The following is a 19,315-nucleotide window of genomic DNA, read 5'->3' as shown; positions in this document are numbered from 1 at the left end:
GTACCTGTTGTTAAGGGGCACAGCCACCGGGGTACTCCCGATTACCTGACTTTTCCCCTTCCCCCTCCTAACCGTGACCCACTGGTCTGCCTCCCGTGGCCCTGGTGTGACCACCTGCCTGCAACTCCTCTCTATCAACTCCTCACTCTCCGTGACCAGGCGAAGGTCATCGAGCTGCAGCTCCAGTTCCGTAACACGGTCCTTTCGGAGCTGCATCTCGATGCACTTGGCACAGATGTCGACGTCCGGGAGGCTTGGAGACTCCAGGGCCTCCCACATCCGACACCGAGAACAGCAAACTGCCCTCACACTCATACTGCCCCTCTCCTCAAATAACAACAGAAAATGAATGCCAAACCTTCCTCGCCCGTTTCCGCCTAAGCCCGTTGAGCCGAAGCCCTTAAGCCTTCACTCTGCTCCCGGCTCACTCCGCAGCCCGCAAACTACGCTGCCCGCTCTATGAGGCTCTGTTCCTTTTAAATCTGCCGCGCTGCACAGCCCGACGTCACACGCCTGCGCAGTCCCGCCTCTCAGAACGCCGTTGGAGAAAAAAAATAACGAAAATTTCAAAAATGTCTTTCTCGGCAGTCCCACTCAGACTCTCAGATTTATATATCTCTCCTTACTGTAATTCACAGCTATTATTAACCTATTATTACATATTGCATTTAACTGCTGCCGAAAAGTTTACAAATTTCACTACATATGCCGGTGATATTAAACCGGAATCTGATTCTGAGTTTCACTCTGTGTCTGACCCCGGGAGTGTGTGATGGGACAGTGTGGAGGGAGTTTCACTCTGTGTCTGACCCCGGGAGTGTGTGATGGGACAGTGTAGAGGGAGTTTCACTCTGTGTCTGACCCCGGGAGTGTGTGATGGGACGGTGCAGAGGGAGTTTCACTCTGTGTCTGACCCCAGGAGTGTGTGATGGGACAGTGTGGAGGGAGTTTCACTCTGTGTCTGACCCCGGGAGTGTGTGATGGGACAGTGTAGAGGGAGTTTCACTCTGTGTCTGACCCCGGGGGTGTGTGATGGGACAGTGTAGAGGGAGTTTCACTCTGTGTCTGACCCCGGGAGTGTGTGATGGGACAGTGTAGAGGGAGTTTCACTCTGTGTCTGACCCTGGGAGTGTGTGATGGGACAGTGTAGAGGGAATTTCACTCTGTGTCTGACCCCGGGAGTGTGTGATGGGACAGTGTGGAGGGAGTTTCACTCTGTGTCTGACCCCGGGAGTGTGTGATGGGACAGTGTAGAGGGAGTTTCACTCTGTGTCTGACCCCGGGAGTGTGTGATGGGACAGTGTGGAGGGAGTTTCACTCTGTGTCTGACCCTGGGAGTGTGTGATGGGATGGTGTGGAGGGAGTTTCACTCTGTGTCTGGACTGTCCTGCCTGTGTGGAGACCACTTTGCTGTGCTCTGTGCAGTGTACGGTCTCATCTCAGTGACTATTCCTGGTGAACAGTGAAGGGAATTCATTTTGGTGAAAGACCCATGTCCTTAATTAACCCATCACACAATAAAATCCAATTAAATCCTTTGAACCCCACTGTTTGCAGCATTGTGGTTGTGTTGGATTACTCCAGCTCAGTGCTGTGCCCTCTGTCATGAACTGGTCTGTGTGAACGGTATGCGAAAGTCGCTTCCACTGACAGCAGTAAGCCAAACCAAACTAACACGGCTTCCTGATGTGAGGACAGATGTTCATGCATTCAGGGAAGTTTACACCATCTTCTCTGTACTAAGGATGTTTTTATGCTGGAGAAGGAACAGAGGAGATTCCGCAGGGTGCAGCCTGGGACGGAGTGCTTCAGTTACGAGGAAAGTCGGGAGAGGCTGGCTCTCTTGTCCCTGAAGCTGAGGAGGGTTGCGGGGGGAACCTGACCGAGGTGGACAGTGTCAGAGTTGAAGTCCATGTTCCTCGGTGGTTCAGCTTGTCACCGAACCCTCTGACAAACTTCTACAGCAGTGCCCTTGAAAGTATCCTGACTGGTTACATCATGGTCTGGTACAGTGATTCCATCACACAGGGACGTAAGAGGATTCAGGGTGTCAGTGACTAGCCCAACACATCACGGGCACATCCCTCCCCACCATCAGCTGTATTTACAGAAGACGCTGCCTCACATTCCATCTGGGTAGCCTCCAACCTGATGACATGAACATCGATTTCTCCTTGAGTAATCTCTCCCCCTTCCCTTCCCACCTTCTCTCTTTTTTCCATTCCCCGTACTGGATCCTGTCTCACCCCCATCCTTCTCCTCAGCTACCCATTAACCCCCCATCACCTTCTTCAGCCCCTTATCCCTTCCACCAATCCCTCATTTAATATATTGGTTTATGAAGTTAGTGAGTTGACTTATGAGGAGAGACAGGAGAGGCTGGGTCCATTCTCCCTGGTGCAGAGGAGGCTGAGGGAGACCTGTCAGAGGTGGGGAAAGTGATGAGGGACAACAACAAGGGAGATAATCATAGATCAAGAAAATCGAACAGCCCAGAGCCTTTGGCCCACGATGTTGTGCCAACCTTGCAACCTACTTTAAGATCAATTTAACCCTCCCCTCCCACATAGCCCTCCCATTTTCTATCATCTTCATGCTTTTCTAAGAGTCTTAAAAGTTCCTAATGTATCTGCCTCATACCACCACCCCTGGCAGCACATCCCACATACCCACCAGTCTCTGTGTAAAAAAAACTTACCTCTGTACCAGGCGTTCCCAGTCTAGGGTCAACGGACCGCTCAGTGGGGGTCCCTGAAAAAGGAGGTGGGAACCCCTGCTCTGTACTTCAGTCCAACTCCTTAAATTTATGTCCCCTCATATTAGCTATTGCCACTCATGCTTTCCGCTCGATCCATGCCTCTCGTCATCTTCTACACCTTTATCAAGCCACCCTCATCCTCTTTCTTCCCAAGAGAAAAGCCCTAGCTCACTCAACCTGCCATCATAAAACCTGTTCTCTAATCCAGACAGTTCCATAATCCAGACAGCTCCATAATCCAGACAGCTCCATAATCCAGACAGTTCTCTAATCCAGACAGCTCCATAATCCAGACAGCACCCTGGCAAGCCAGACAGTTCCATAATTCAGCCAGCACCCTGGTAAATCAGACAGTTCCATAATCCAGACAGCATCCTGGTAAACCAGACAGTTCTCTAATCCAGACAGCATCCTGGTAAACCAGACAGTTCCATAATCCAGACAGCATCCTGGTAAACCAGACAGTTCTCTAATCCAGACAGCATCCTGGTAAACCAGACAGTTCCATAATCCAGACAGCATCCTGGTAAACCAGACAGTTCCATAATCCAGACAGCATCCTAGTAAACCAGACAGTTCTCTAATCCAGACAGCATCCTGGTAAACCAGACAGTTTTCTAATCCAGACAGCATCCTGGTAAACCAGACAGTTCTCTAATCCAGACAGCATCCTGGTAAACCAGACAGTTCTCTAATCCAGACAGCATCCTGGTAAACCAGACAGTTCCATAATCCAGACAGCATCCTGGTAAACCAGACAGTTCCATAATCCAGACAGCATCCTGGTAAACCAGACAGTTCTCTAATCCAGACAGCATCCTGGTAAACCAGACAGTTCTCTAATCCAGACAGCATCCTGGTAAACCAGACAGTTCTCTAATCCAGACAGCATCCTGGTAAACCAGACAGCTCTCTAATCCAGACAGCATCCTGGTAAACCAGACAGTTCTCTAATCCAGACAGCATCCTGGTAAACCAGACAGCTCTCTAATCCAGACAGCATCCTGGTAAACCAGACAGTTCTCTAATCCAGACAGCATCCTGGTAAACCAGACAGTTCCATAATCCAGACAGCATCCTGGTAAACCAGACAGTTCTCTAATCCAGACAGCATCCTGGTAAACCAGACAGCTCTCTAATCCAGACAGCATCCTGGTAAACCAGACAGTTCTCTAATCCAGACAGCATCCTGGTAAACCAGACAGCTCTCTAATCCAGACAGCATCCTGGTAAACCAAACAGTTCTCTAATCCAGACAGCATCCTGGTAAACCAGACAGCTCTCTAATCCAGACAGCATCCTGGTAAACCAGACAGTTCTCTAATCCAGACAGCATCCTGGTAAACCAGACAGTTCCATAATCCAGACAGCATCCTGGTAAACCAGACAGTTCCATAATCCAGACAGCATCCTGGTAAACCAGACAGCTCTCTAATCCAGACAGCATCCTGGTAAACCAGACAGTTCCATAATCCAGACAGCATCCTGGTAAACCAGACAGCTCTCTAATCCAGACAGCATCCTGGTAAACCAGACAGCTCTCTAATCCAGACAGCATCCTGGTAAACCAGACAGTTCTCTAATCCAGACAGCATCCTGGTAAACCAGACAGTTCTCTAATCCAGACAGCATCCTGGTAAACCAGACAGTTCCATAATCCAGACAGCATCCTGGTAAACCAGACAGCTCTCTAATCCAGACAGCATCCTGGTAAACCAGACAGTTCCATAATCCAGACAGCATCCTGGTAAACCAGACAGCTCTCTAATCCAGACAGCATCCTGGTAAACCTCCTCTGTCATTCTCTCTAAAGCTTCCACATGCTTCCTATAATGAGGCGACCAGAACTGAACACAATATTCCAAGGGAGGTCTAACCAGGGTTTCACAGCCCTTGAACTCAACCTCCCAATGAGTGAAGCCCAACAGGAACATCACCCAGAGAAAAGGTGTCTGAAAAATAGAAGGCATACATCTATGGTGGGTGGGGGGGGAGGGGGAAAGAAGTTTAGAGGGGGCTTTGAAGGGGAATACTCCCCCCATCCCACATACACACACACACACACACACCTGAGAGGGTGCACTACCTCACAGCATTTGTGAAGCATCTGGGCGAGCTATTGAATTGCCAAGACAGAGAACGATATGGATCAGGTACTGGGAAATAGGATGGACCTTGATGGGTCAGCAGTAACAGGGTGGGCTGAAGGGCCTCTGGGCGACTCGATGACTAATCCCTGTGAAGATTGGACAGGCTCGGCTTGTATCCATTGGGGGTGGGGGGGTGAGAGAGGCTGGCATTGAGATATAGGCGATCCTGAACAGTGGGTGTGGGAGGGTGTTTCTCTCCGTGGGAAAGTCTACAGATCTCCCGGCTCCTAGGTAACTTGTTCTCCTTCTCCCTGAATCAGATCAGCTACTTCCTCCTGTAATCAGCTTCCCCGCTCTCCACTAACACTGCCTGACATGCTGGCACAGAGCCGAATTCAGTTAAAGACGAGAGATTAATGAAGGTGAGCTTTATTTGTCACAAGCACGCCGACTCACACAGTGAAATGTATCTTTCCAGCAACTACCAGCACAGTCTGAGGATGTGCTGGGGGCAGCCTGCAAGTGATGGGGAGGGGTGGAGGGGCTGGAGGGGGTCTCAGAGACAGGGAGGGGTGTAGGGGCTGGAGGGGGTTACAGAGACAGGGAGGGGTGTAGGGGCTGGAGGGGGTTACAGAGACAGGGAGGGGTGTAGGGGCTGGAGGGGGTTACAGAGACAGGGAGGGGTGTAGGGGCTGGAGGGGGTTACAGAGACAGGGAGGGGTGTAGGGGCTGGAGGGGGTTACAGAGACAGGGAGGGGTGTAGGGGCTGGAGGGGGTTACAGAGACGGGGAGGGGTGTAGGGGTTGGAGATGGATACAGAGACAGGGAGGGGTGTAGGGGCTGGAGGGGTGACAGAGATGGGAAGAGGTGTTGGAGCCAGGGATGGGGGAGGGTCACAGGCAGTGAAGAGTGTAGGGGCCAGAGAGGGTTATAGAGACAGGAGGGGTGAAGGGGTCAGAGGGGGTAGAGATGGGAGTGGTGTAGGCTCACAGAAATGGGGAGGGCCTGACACCACAGATTGTGACACAGCTTTGCCTCCCCTCCCTCTCCCCCTCTTCCTACCTCCCTACCAATTATCCCAGCAGCTAAAGGCACCTGGTATCCATGGAGAGGGAGCTGGCTAATGGGATCCAAAACTGGGAGGCAGAGGGTGGTGGGTGGAAAGTTGCTTTTTTGAATGGATCAGTGCTGGGACGCTTGTTGTTTGTGATATATATTAATGACTCGGGTGTGAACGTAGGAGGTAGGATTGGTAAGTTTGTAAATGACACAAAGGTTGTTGGTGTTGTGGATCGTGAGGAAGGTTGTCCAAGGTGACAACAGAATACGGACCAGGTAGAAAGTTAGGTGGAGTGTTTGCAGATGGAATTTATTCCAAACGTGAGGAGATGTTCTGGAATGTCAGACATGCACAGTGAGTGGTGGGTGGTGAACAGGGAAACCTGGGCATTTAAACCTACACTCCCCTGAAAGTGGCAGCGCTGGCAGACAGGGCGTTGGAGGGGGCATAGAGCATGCGTGTCTTCGTGGGTCAGGGCATAGGGAGAGAATAAGACTTTGGATGTTATGTTGCAACTTTATAAAACACTGGTTAAATTGTACTTGGAGCGCTGCGTGCAGTTCTGGTCATCACACTGTGAGAAAGACGCGACCGTGCTGGACTGTGCCGAGGAGATTCACCAGGACAGTGCACAGCGCTGGATTGCAGGGCTCTGGCTATGGGAGGAGATCGGACAGGCTGGGAACGGTTCAAATTCAAGTTTATGGTCATCTGCCTGTACATACAAACAAACAAAGCAATGTTCCTCTGGACCACGGTGCACCCACAAAACATACATCACACACAGCACATAATATTACTGTAAATAAGTTAATAAAGTATAATTCAAATTGCATTTACAGCACAGCACAGGTAGACAGTAAGCAGCTCACTGTCCCAGTGACGAGACCTCGGTGGTGGCAGGATATTCATTAGTCTCCCAGCCCGAGGGAAGAAGCTGTTCCCCAGTCTGACAGTCCTAGTCCTGATGCTCCTGTACCTCTTCCCAGAGGGGGAATTATAGGCTGGGTGGCAGGGATCCTCAACAATTCTTCACACCCTTCACTCCCAGCAAATATACAATGCTTCTGGTAAACTGCACAGCATTCCTGGTAAATATACAACGCTTCTGGTAAACTGCACAGTGTTCCTGGTAAATATACAATGCTCCGGGTAAATACACAACGCTCTGGGTTTTCCCTGGAGTGAAGGAGGCTGACAAAGGTACAATCGGGTGGACAGCCTGTTTCTTCGCCTGGTGGGGCCATCAAAAGCAAGAGGGTGTGGGTTGAAGAGGGGAGGGAGGAGAATGAAAGGGGATCTGAGGAGTGGGTGTTTCACACGGGGGGGGTGACATCTCCCTCTGAGGTGGTGGAATCTGATGCACTCACTGCGTTTAGACAGACACACAGTAGAGAAGGATAGAGAGTAAGTGTGGACAAGCAAATTAGTGATGGGCCAAAAGGCCTGTTTCTGTGCTGTACTGCTCCACAACTCTGAATCACTTCCCCAGCTGATGGCAGCACTAGGGCGCAGATGAGTCCCAGGCTTTGGGCCTAGTGCGTCAAGCCCTAAGACACAAAGCTGGGTGGCAGTGTGAAATGTGAGGAGCATGTTATGAGAATGCAGGGTGACTTGGACAGGCTGGGTGAGTGGGCAGATGCACGGCAGATGCAGTTTAATGTGGATAAATGTGAGGTTATCCACTTTGGTAGTAAGAACAGGAAGGCAGATTACTATTTGAATAGTGTCAAGTTAGGAAAAGGGGAAGTACAACGAGATCTCTAGAGTAAAGAGGTCCTTCTGCAGCTGTACAGGGCCCTGGTGAGACCACACCTGGAGTACTGTGTGCAGTTTTGGTCTCCAAATTTGAGGAAGGACATTCTTGCTATTGAGGGAGTGCAGCGTAGGTTCACAAGGTTAATTCCCGGGATGGCGGGACTGTCATATGTTGAAAGATTGGAGCAACTGGGCTTGTATACACTGGAATTTAGAAGGATGAGGGGGGATCTGATTGAAACATATAAGATTATTAAGGGATTGGACACGCTGGAGGCAGGAAACATGTTCTCGATGTTGGGGGAGTCCAGAACCAGAGGCCACAATTTAAGAATAAGGGGTAGGCCATTTAGAATGGAGTTGAGGAAAAACTTTTTCACCCAGAGGGTTGTGGATCTGTGGAATGCTCTGTCCCAGAAGGCAGTGATGGTCAATTCTCTGGATTCTTTCAAGAAAAAGTTAGTTAGAGCTCTTAAAGATAGCGGAGTGAAGGGATATGGGGAGAAGGTAGGAACTGGATACTGATTGTGGATGATCAGCCATGATATCAGTGAATGGCGGTGCTGGCTCAAAGGGCCGAATGGCCTACTCCTGCACCTATTGTCTATTGCCCCTGTCCCACCCATGATTCCCCACAGACGCGCAAACCCCCCCATCCCGTCCTGTGGGACCTGAAGGGCCGGGTCTGCTGGTCTGGGGTGGGCAGGGTTCACTGGCTGGGTCCAGGTTGGTGAGGGGAGGGGCAGGAGTGGGAATCAGGAGTGACAGAGTTGGGATCAGACTCTCCCTGAGCTACGGGAGTTTCCACCCTCCCCCACCCCACACCACTTCACCCACAGAGACTTATAGCGCAGAAACAGGCCCTTCAGCCCAACTCACCATACTAACCCTGTTGCCCAGCAAGCACATCCCTCTAAACCTCTCCATGTATTTAACCAAATGCTTTTAGACATTGCTAATGTGCACCTCCCCTACCACTATTTCTGGCAGCTCGTTCCAAATACTCACCACCCTCTGAATGAAGACTCTACCCCTAATATAACTTTTAAATCTCTCACCTCTGGCAGAAAAAAAGACTGTGTGCTTTCATCCTGTTTATGCACCTCATGATTTTATAACTCCCAGTCCCGTCCAGTCCTTCCCTCACTCACCGCCCCAGCGTCTCCCTCAGTCCCTCCATCTCTCAATGCCTTTTCACCTCCCTCCGTCACTGTCTCCCCTCCCTCCTGACCTCCCTCTTTCACCACATCCCTACCCGTCTCCATCATTCACTCTCTGTACCTGTGTATCTCTGTCTGTGTCCTCCCTCCCTGTCATCCCACCCTCCTTCTCTCTTCCTTCCGCCCCCCCAGCATCTCTCTCGCTCCCTTTCTCTCCACTCTCCCTCCTACCGTCCATACTCCCCCCGCCACACCTCTCCCTCCCAACCGCCCCAGCGACCCGTGGGGGTTGGGGTGGGAGGGGGCGAGGCATCAACGACACGGTGACCCCGTCCACCATTTCCAGCTGACCAGCAAACCCGCCCCCATCCCCAGCTACCGTCTCACCCCCACACCAGCTCCCAACTCTGGATAACAGGTGTGGACGACTGTAAGAGTCTCTCTCTCTCTCTCTCACACACACACACACAAACACACACAATCTGAGCTCCACCCTCCACCCCCCAACAAACACAGAGACACATTGCCCCTCACCTCTCAGGTACACTGTGTAACCCGGATCCATTCATTCCCGGGACGTCCCCTGTCGCCTCCCTCTTCCACCTTCCGCCCTCAAATCCGGTCTGCCTCTCTCCGGGACCTTGGTCCCGCTGACCCGCTCAGTAGCTCCTCCGTCCTGACGTGACCCCGGGGCACCGCCCGTCCGCGTCCCCGTCCCCGTTTCCCCCCGCTCTCACCGACCCGGTTCTCTCTGTGTCCCACATGGTCGGCGCCCAATCCCCAGATTCGCCTCTCCCTGTCTCTCTGTGAATAGGTCTTGGCACTGCTCTGTGCGTGTGTGTCTGTCGCTGTGTGTGACCCCCCCTCTCCCACCCCACTCCCCTCTCTCCCTCGCTCTTTCTTTTTCCATCCGTGCCTCTCTGCCAGTCTCTCCCGTCTCTTTTTCCCGATATATCTCCCCTACATATATCTCCGTCCCCTCTGTCTCAATCTACATGTACTCTCTCCCTCTACCTCTCTCTCTCATTCCCTCTCTCCTGTCCCTACCCCCCCCCCCCCCATTTGGTGTGATCGCCTTTCCGACCCTCCGCCGCTCACCCCGGCTCGCTGACGCTCCCGGCTCCCCGGCTCCCCAGCCGGATCCACAGGTTAAACCGAACCCGAACACTCGCGTCAGGACTCGGGGACGACCGCCGCTCCCGTCTCCCTCACCTCCCGGCTGGGCGCTGCTCCCGGCGCAGAGAGAATCGCCGTCCGATTCTAAGGGAAAGTTGTAATCCGAGCGAGAGGGGACAGGCAATTGCAGAGCCTGGGGAAAAGGCTTTCTGCGGGAGTTCGGAATCAGGCGCAATACAGTACACACCGGCCGCCTTCACCCCGCACCATTCAGCCCAACTTCATCGGCAGGCGGAAAATTCACCTCCCGCTGCCTGGAGTTTGCAAAGAGACCCCGCCCCTCTCACAGGGACTGGCACCATGCACTGGGATCGCGGGAGGGAGGGAGGGAGGGAGGGAGGGAGACGGGGGAGGAAAGAATTAAGGAACAGGAGACATGGGAGGGAAGGAAAGAGATACAGGAGAGAGGGAGGAAGGGGAAGGGGACAGGGAGAAAGTGGAGAGAGAGGGAAGGAAAGAGATGGAGAAAGGAGACAGTGGGATGGAGAGGGGAGAGAAATAAAAAAAAGTGACAGAGGAGCTAGAGATTAGGGAAGGAGAGATAGAGAGAGGGAGAAAGGGAGAGGGGGCAAGACGGGCAGAGGGAGGAAGGGGAGGGAGGCAGAGGAATGAGAGAGAAGAGAGGAAGGTGAACAGATAGAGAGAATGAGGGAGAAACTAGAGGAGGGTGTGGGAGAGAGAGGATAGAGAAAACAGAGAAAACAGCGAGAAAAAAAGAGGGTACGAAAGAAGAGAAGCTCGGTAGGAGAGGGAAGGGGTCCCATAATGCGGGGGCCAGGTAGAACAAGGCATTGGCCGTCACCAGGGAGGGGGTGAGGAGGGGCAGCTAGAACAAGGCATTGGCCGTCAATTGGCGGGGGAGGGGATCAGAGGAACAGGGGCTGGAATTCGAGGATTGGAAAGAATGCGGAGGGTCACGGGAGTTTCGGAAGAGTGCAGGTTGAAAGTAGTTGAGGAACGGGTAGGGAGGGAGTAGGCAGCATTCACAAAATTAGATATTGCTTATGCACAGAAATATGATATTAATCTAAGCAGTTATTCCCATCCTGGGAGTGTGTGATGGGATGGTGTGGAGGAAGTTTCACTCTGTGTCTGACCCCGGGAGTGTGTGATGGGACGGTGTGGAGGGAGATTCACTCTGTGTCTGACCCCGGGAGTGTGTGATGGGACGGTGTGGAGGAAGTTTCACTCTGTGTCTGACCCCGGGAGTGTGTGATGGGACGGTGTAGAGGGAGTTTCACTCTGTGTCTGACCCCCGGAGTGTGTGATGGGATGGTGTGGAGGGAGCTTCACTCTGTGTCTGATCCCGGGAGAGTGTGATGGGACGGTATAGAGGGAGCTTCACTCTGTGTCTGACCCCGGGAGTGTGTGATGGGACGGTGTAGAGGGAGCTTCACTCTGAGTCTGACCCCGGGAACGCGTGTCGGGCCGGTGTAGAGGGAGTTTCACTCTGTGTCTGACCCCGGGAGTGTGTGATGGGACGGTGTGGAGGGAGTTTCACTCTGTGTCTGACCCCCGGAGTGTGTGATGGGACGGTGTGGAGGGAGCTTCACTTTGTGTCTGATCCCGGGAGAGTGAGATGGGACGGTATAGAGGGAGCTTCACTCTGTGTCTGACCCCGGGAACGCGTGACGGGACGGTCCTTCTCCGCAGATGAGAATCGGACACAATGGTGGGAACGCTTGCTCTACTCTATAATTACCAGACTCCCTGCCTCCAGCTGCCCTCCATGCTTTTGGCAAAAAGCCTCTTCCAGCTCTCCCTGCAGGGGGGAGATGATCTTGGAACGCTGACAGATTCCCAGCGCATCCGCAGGGAATTGCGGGGAGCGTCACTGAGTGGAAGTTCAAATGTTCGGGGTCAGCGGTGACATAAAATCCTGGGAACTCCAAATCTAAACAGGGAACAAGAACAGTCAAATCCAGAGCCTCCCGTGTGGAAGGAATGGGTTTGAGGAGTGATTCTAGGGGTCAATCTTCGGGAATATTTATCCTCGCTGAAGGCATCACCAACCGTGTATCTGCCGGGATATCCAGCGCAGAATTAGGGCCTCCAGGACACTGAGTTTCATGTTAGGGAGTGTGAGGGGGCAAGGATGGAGTGCTGCAGGAGGGGCAATCAGGAGAGAGTGCTGCGGGAGGGGGTGAAGAGGGAACGCTGCGGGAGGGGGTGAAGAGGGAACGCTGCGGGAGGGGGCGAGGAGGGAACGCTGCGGGAGGGGGTGAAGAGGGAACGCTGCGGGAGGGGGTGAAGAGGGAACGCTGCGGGAGGGGGCGAGGAGGAGAATGCTGTGGGAGGGGGCGAGGAGGGAACGCTGTGGGAGGGGGCGAGGAGGGAACGCTGTGGGAGGGGGTGAAGAGGGAACGCTGTGGGAGGGGGTGAAGAGGGAACGCTGTGGGAGGGGGCGAGGAGGGAGCGCTGTGGGAGGGGGTGAGGAGGGAACGCTGTGGGAGGGGGTGAGGAGGGAATGATGTGGGAGGGGGTGAAGAGGGAACGCTGTGGGAAGAGTTGACGGGGGAACGCTGTGGGAGGGGGCGAGGAGGGGAATGCTGTGGGAGGGGGTGAAGAGGGAACACTGTGGGAGGGGGTGACGGGGAGCGCTGTGGGAGAGGGCGAGGAGTGAACGCTGTGGGAGGGGGTGAGGAGGGAACACTGTGGGAGGGGGTGACGGGGCGCGCTGTGGGAGGGATGGTGAGGAGGGAGCACTTCACTTCATTGGTGAGATGGGAACGTTGTGGGAGGGGCAGTGAGGAGAGAGTGCCACGCTGTGGGAGGGGTATGAGGAAGGAGCACTCTGCTGTAGGAGGCATTGGGATTGAAACCATCAGCTGACTGTCTGAGAAAGCAGCCTGGCATCTCTCCGACTGAGCAGAACGCAGTGAGACAAGGGTTAAAGGTTTACTCAGTTCACACAGTCACTTCCAACAAACATCCACTTGACAATGAGTGAGCAATGTACAAGCCCGTCAAGGGCCAGTTGGTTTTTAATTAGACATCAATAACACTCTGATAAACAGATTTTGTAGATCGTTTACCCAGGGAATGATTTCTCAATGACTCTCTCCCCACAGAACACCACCCGTTCAAAGCAAAATTAAACCAAAACTGGTTGGTAATCCGTGTGTTCAGTCAGCCTTCAGTGGTAGACGGTGCTGGGCAGACAGGCAGACGGGGCAAATACTGACTTCCCAGCTACACCGGTAGCTGTTGTGGCAGGTTTTAGGAATGGAAGGGTGTTAACAGACAAGGAGGGGGGATGGAAGCTAGAGAGGGTCACGAAGCCGGGGGGGGGGGAGTGTAGGGACATGAGGGGGTCACAGAGACGGGGAGGGGTGTAGGGGCCAGAGGGGGTCACAGAGACGGGGAGGGGTGTAGGGGCCGGAGGGGGTCACAGAGACGGGGAGGGGTGTAGGGGCCGGAAGGGGTCACAGAGACGGGGAGGGGTGTAGGGGCCGGAGGGGGTCACAGAGACGGGGAGGGGCGTAGGGGCTGGAGGGGGTCACAGAGATGGGGAGGGGTGTATGGGCCAGAGGGGGTCACAGAGACAGGGAGAGGTGTGGGGGCCGGAGGGGGTTACAGAGACAAGGAGGAGTGTAGGGGCTGAAGGGGGTTACAGAGGCAGGGAGGGGTATAGGGGCTGGAGGGGTTTACAGAGACAGGGAGGGGTGTAGGGACTGGAGGGGTTACAGAGACAGGGAGGGGTGTAGGGGCCGGAGGGGGTCACAGAGACGGGGAGGGGCGTAGGGGCCGGAGGGGGTCACAGAGATGGGGAGGGGTGTATGGGCCGGAGGGGGTCACAGAGACAGGGAGAGGTGTGGGGGCCGGAGGGGGTTACAGAGACAAGGAGGAGTGTAGGGGCTGAAGGGGGTTACAGAGGCAGGGAGGGGTATAGGGGCTGGAGGGGTTTACAGAGACAGGGAGGGGTGTAGGGACTGGAGGGGTTACAGAGACAGGGAGGGGTGTAGGGGCTGGAGGGGGTTACAGAGACAGGGAGGGGTGTAGGGGCTGGAGGGGGTTACAGAGACAGGGAGGGATGTAGGGGCTGGAGGGGGTTACAGAGACAGGGAGGGGTGTAGGGTCTGGAGGGGGTTACAGAGACAGGGAGGGGTGTAGGGGCTGGAGGGGGTCACAGAGACGGGGAGGGGTGTTGGTCCAGATGGGATCAGAGATCCGCTTTCTTTCTCCCTCTTCCCTCCTCTCTCACTCTGTTTATTTAGATAGTTTGTGAAACATGTGGTGTTGCAGGAGGCAGCACAATAACCTAATGTTACACCGGTGATCTGGGTTCAAATCCCACTGCTGTTTGTACGTTCTCCCTGTGAAAGCGTGGGTGTCCTTCAGCTGCACTGGTTAATTAGTCACGTGGATGTAGTTGGGTGGGGCAGTACAGGCCCGATGGGGAGAAGGGTCTGTTACTGCTCTGTACCTGTAAGTACTCCCTCGTGGACCGTTACCTTGTCGTGGTGAAGGGTTTGTGTATCTCAGTGACTCTATGAGCTACACCATGTGGGGCTACAAGATGGACCAGTCACAGCAGAGAGATCAGACTAAGTATGGTCCACTGGAGAAGGGAATGGCAGCCCACTCCAGTAGTTTGCCAAGGAAACCTTATGGATAAAAGTAACTAGAGATATCTGAGAAAGACACTGGAAACAGCTCTATTTCCATCTTTGATATCTCTTTTTCCCTTTTCAGGGTTCTTTTGAGGACCCTGATCTGGAGTTACACGCTGACTTTCGTTCTTTGCGGAAATGGGACCTGCTTTTCGATCTGCCAAGGATGCGGCCTGGAAGACTAGCGTACCTTCAGGGTGCCAAATTTTCACGGCTCTGGAGGCGGGCGGATTCAAGGTCAGCGTTACTGCCTGGCGTGTCGTGGTAGACGGAAGATCGAAAGCAGCGAGCTGGCTGCTGGCTGTGTGCCCAGGGTCCTGAGTTCTTTGGGTGCAGAGCTCGGAAAAAGCCGCACAACAGACATTTAACATTGTAAATCAGCGAGTTGTTTTGTTATGTCTCCCCTCTCACTGTGAAACGGGGACACCTCTTTTTCCCTTATTAGGTAGAGAGAGAGAGCCTGTGGTATGTCAAATACCGGGTGAACAAGTAGTCTTTGGGGTACTGCAAGTCTGTGTCTTTATTGATGCTTCGCTGCACGCCTGAGTGCTCGGTGGCGGGTGTAGATGCTTTTTTTGCTGGTGGGGGAGGGGGGATTGTTGTTTTGCTGCTGCTTACGCATCAGGGGAAGCTGAGAGGGGGCTTTGGGGTTCTAACATTTAACTGTCATTCATTCTTTGGGGCACTCTATTTTTGTGGATGTTTGCAAAGAAAAAGAATGTCAGGATGTCCATTGTGTACGTTTCTCTGATATTAAATGTACCTTTGAAACCTATTGACACCGGAAGATGAGCCCCACAGGTCTGAAGGTGCCCAGTGTGCAATGTGGAAGAACGGAGGCCAAGTATGAGTAGTACCAGAGCTACTGAACCCGTTGGATTCAAGTTGAAAGGACGGCCAACTGTTGATGTGCCTGGAAATGGAAAGAAGGTCTGATGTTGTCAAGAGCGACACACCATTGGAACCTGGAATGTAAGATCCATGTATCAAAGTAAACTGGATGTGGTCAAAAACGAGATGGCAAGACTAAGCATTGACATATTGGGAATTAACAAACTAAAGTGGACTGAAATGGGTCATTTTACATCAGACAATTACCCGATCTTCTACTGTGGGCAGGAGCCTTGCAGAAAGAATGGAGTGGCTTAAATTGTCAAAAAAAAGTATCAAAACCAGTGATTGGATACAACCCCAAAAATGATAGAATCATCGCAATACAACTTCAAGGCAAGCCTTTCAACATCACAGTGGTCCAAGTTTATGCTCCAACCACAGATGCCAAAGAGGATGAAGTTATCCAGTTTTATGAAGAGCTGCAGCACCTGCTGGATATGACACAAATAAAAGGATGTTACATTTATCATTGGGGACTGGAATGCCAAAGTTGGAAATCACAGAATACCTGGAGTAACGGGCAACTATGGCATTGGAGTATGGAATAAAGCAGGATGTTGACTGGTAGGATTTTGCCAAATTAACTCTGGTTTAGCCTCTTGCAACAGCCTAAGAGTCGCCTGGACTCTGTACATGGACATCACCAGACGGTCAACGTCGAAACCAGATTGACTATATGCTTTGTAATCAGAGATGGGAGAGCTCTATACAGTCAGCTAAAACAAGACCAGGAGCTGCTTGCTGCAATATTCAGAATGAAACTGAAGAATATCAGGAGAACCAATGTACCAGCAAAGTTTGCTGTTGATAGCATCCCTCAAGAATATGCTGTGGAGGTGAAGAACAGATTCAATGGATTAAACCTGGTAGCGAGAAAGCCAGAAAAACTCTGGATAGAAGTAAGGAGCATTATACAAGAGGTGGCAACAAAAAATATTGCAAACAACAAGAAGATCAGGAAAGCAAAGTGCCTTTCTGCGGAGGCTCTACGAGAGGCTGAGCAGCGAAGAGAAGTGAAGGCCAGTGGAGATTGGGACAAATACCCCCAACTGAAAGCAAAGTTCAAGAAGATAGCAAGGAAAGATATGGAAACTTACTTAAAGGAGAGATGCAATGAAGCTGAAGAAGCCAACAGAATTAGAAACACAAGAGATCTATTCAAGAAGAAGAAGATTAGAGAAATCAACTGAACATTTCATGCAAAAATGAGTATAGTAAAAGACAAAGAAGGGAAGGACCTCACAGAAGCAGAAGACATCAAAAAGAGATGGTAGGAATACACAGGAGCATTGTACAGGGAAGACCCAACAGTGAAAACACCTGCAATGACTCCCTCATCGATCTAGAACTGGACATTCTGGAAAGTGAAGTCGAATGGGCGATAGAAAACATTGCCAATAATAAAGCTGCAGAATGTGACAGGATTCCAGTTGGATTGTTTAAAACTTTTAATGGCAATGCTGTAAAAGTGTTGCATGCGATTTGCCAGCAGATCTGGAATACCCAACAATGGGCTTTAGACTGGAAAAGATCAGTTTATATCCCAATTCACAAGAAGGGAAATGTAAGGGGATGTTCAAATTATGGAACAATTTTCACTAATTTCATGTGCTAGCAGGGTAATGTTAAGGATCATGTAAGCAAGACTCCAGCAATATACAGAACGAGAACTGAAAGATGTCCACGCTGGATTTAGAAGAGGCGGGGGCACGAGAGACCAAATTGCTAACCTACACTGGAATTGAAGAAATCCAGGGAATTCCAGAAAGGTATTTATCTATGTTTTATTGACTACTCTAGAGCCTTCGACAGTGTGGACCATGATAAACTATGGCAAATCCTTAAAGAACTGTGGATACGTGGACATCTGATCTGTCTTATGAGAAACTTCTACGAAGTTAAAACTGAACATGGAACAACAAACTCGAGGAATTCTGCACATGCTGGAAATTCAAGCAACACACATCAAGTTGCTGGTGAGTGTTGATGGAACAACAGACTGGTTCAAGATTGGGAAAGGAGTACGACAAGGCTGCATACTGTCACCCTACTTATTTAATCTAGATGCTGAACACATCACGAGGAATGCTGCTCTAGAGGACTCGAATGTTGGAATTAAAATTGCCGGATGAAATATTAACAACCTCAGATATGCAAATGATATTATAATGGCTGAGAGTGAGGAGGATCTGAGGAAGCTTCCAACCAAAGTGAAAGAAGGAAGTGCAAAAGCTGGTTTGTTACTCAATATTAAGAAAACCAAGATGATGTCAACCAGCCCTATTAACTCCGTGGTAATAAATGGAAAGGAAGTGGAAGCGGTGACGGGTTTTCTCTTCCTCAGTCCAAAGATTTCCATAGATGATAACTGCAGCCATGAAATTAAATGACGCTTACTTCTGGGGAGGCAGCAATGGCAGATTTAGATAAAATACTGAACAGCAGAGACGTAACATTGTCTACGAAAATCCGTACAGTCAAGTCTATGGTATTTCCAGTTGTGACGAATGACTGTGAGAGCCGGACTATTAGTAAGGCTGAATACAAAAGAATCAACTTGGATGCTGGAGGAAAGTATTAAGAGTTCATTGGACGGCAAGATCCAACAAGTCAGTACTTGAAGAAATACAGCCAGACTGCTTGATTACGAGACAAGAGCTCAAATATTTTGGCCACATCATGAGAAGACAGGATTCCTTGGAGAAGACTCCCATGTTAGCTAAAATAGAAATTAAAAGGAGGAGAGGATGACAGAGGCTATGATAGATAGATAATATTACTCAGACCTTGGGGGTCATAGAGAGGCAGTTTCCAGCAAGGAGGCTTGGTGTGCGGGAATCCATGACGTCACGAGGAGTCGGACTCAACCTAACAACTGAATGACAACAAACTGTAAATAATAAAAAATGAAATAAATACAGGGTAAGACGTTAAACTACTGTCAGTTACAAAAAATGAATAGTGGGGCAGTGTTCATGGGGTTAATGGACCGTTCAGAGATCTGATGATGGAGAGGGATTGTGTGGGTGATTTACCAGGGAAAGCTCACCACCTCAAGGAGACACGGAGACACCCATGCATTACCTCTGTTACACGTGGCGTGTGTGAAGTCGCATGTAATATGTGCATTAATGTGTGGTGTGCACGAGTTAACATGTGCATGGTGTGTCCGGGGAGGGGTGAAGGGGCTTGCCGTGTCCATTCCGGGGCAGATCACTCACCTTTTGTCCCTGCTGGACACTCAGCTCTCTCTCACCTGTGGCTCCAGGGAGATGTCTGCATGTGAGAGTGGCCTCTCCCCAGTACACTGCTCCGACAGGCGGGCTGAACCAGGCGTGGGGAGGTGACTGGCCTCAGACCCCGGTGAGGGCAGGGATATGCCCGTCCTCACATGAGAGCTCAGCTCTGGTGGGCTTGACGGATGAGATCCACAGTGAGGTCCGACAGCCAGGAAGGTGCCTCTACAACGCTCCGTGCAGAGTGGAGGGCTTGGCGAGGCACAGAAGATGTCACGGTCATCCCACTGCAGCCAAGGACAACCCCAGTTTGTGACGCTTGTTTGTATCACTAGACCCAGATTTCCCAGGTCGAGAGAGTGGAACTGCCCCAGTGCAGCGGCTTTTACACTTCAACAACTCTCCCGCACAGATCTCCTGTCATCGTCATCGTCAGGTACGACGGTCAACCACCACATATGTTGACATGGGGCATGTGTGAGTTAACGTGTGATGTGTGTATTAATGCATGATGAGTGCATTAACGTGTAATGTGTGTGTTAACATGTAATGTCATAGTCACACTTTATT

General features: G+C 51.6%; 1 protein-coding gene across 7 annotated transcripts in view; it reads right to left on the bottom strand.

The window, feature by feature from the left end:
* LOC140211616 (semaphorin-6D-like) overlaps positions 1 to 18,847 on the bottom strand; it is a 61,387-nt gene extending 42,540 nt beyond the window's left edge. The window contains exon 1 of one of the 7 annotated variants that reach the window (XM_072281575.1): positions 18,731 to 18,847. The gene's annotated coding sequence lies outside the window, so the exon portion shown is untranslated. Of the gene's footprint in view, positions 1 to 9,360; positions 9,554 to 9,924; positions 10,010 to 10,038; positions 10,813 to 18,730 lie in introns of those variants that run through there. The other 6 variants (XM_072281564.1, XM_072281539.1, XM_072281583.1 and 3 more) reach the window with 6 other exon arrangements.
* Between the last annotated feature and the right edge of the window lie 468 nt (positions 18,848 to 19,315).

Source organism: Mobula birostris, chromosome 2 (assembly GCF_030028105.1).
Source record: "Mobula birostris isolate sMobBir1 chromosome 2, sMobBir1.hap1, whole genome shotgun sequence".
Lineage (NCBI taxonomy): Eukaryota > Metazoa > Chordata > Chondrichthyes > Myliobatiformes > Myliobatidae > Mobula > Mobula birostris.
The sequence above is the reverse complement of the archived record's forward strand: the minus strand, read 5'-3'. Positions and strand labels throughout refer to the sequence as shown.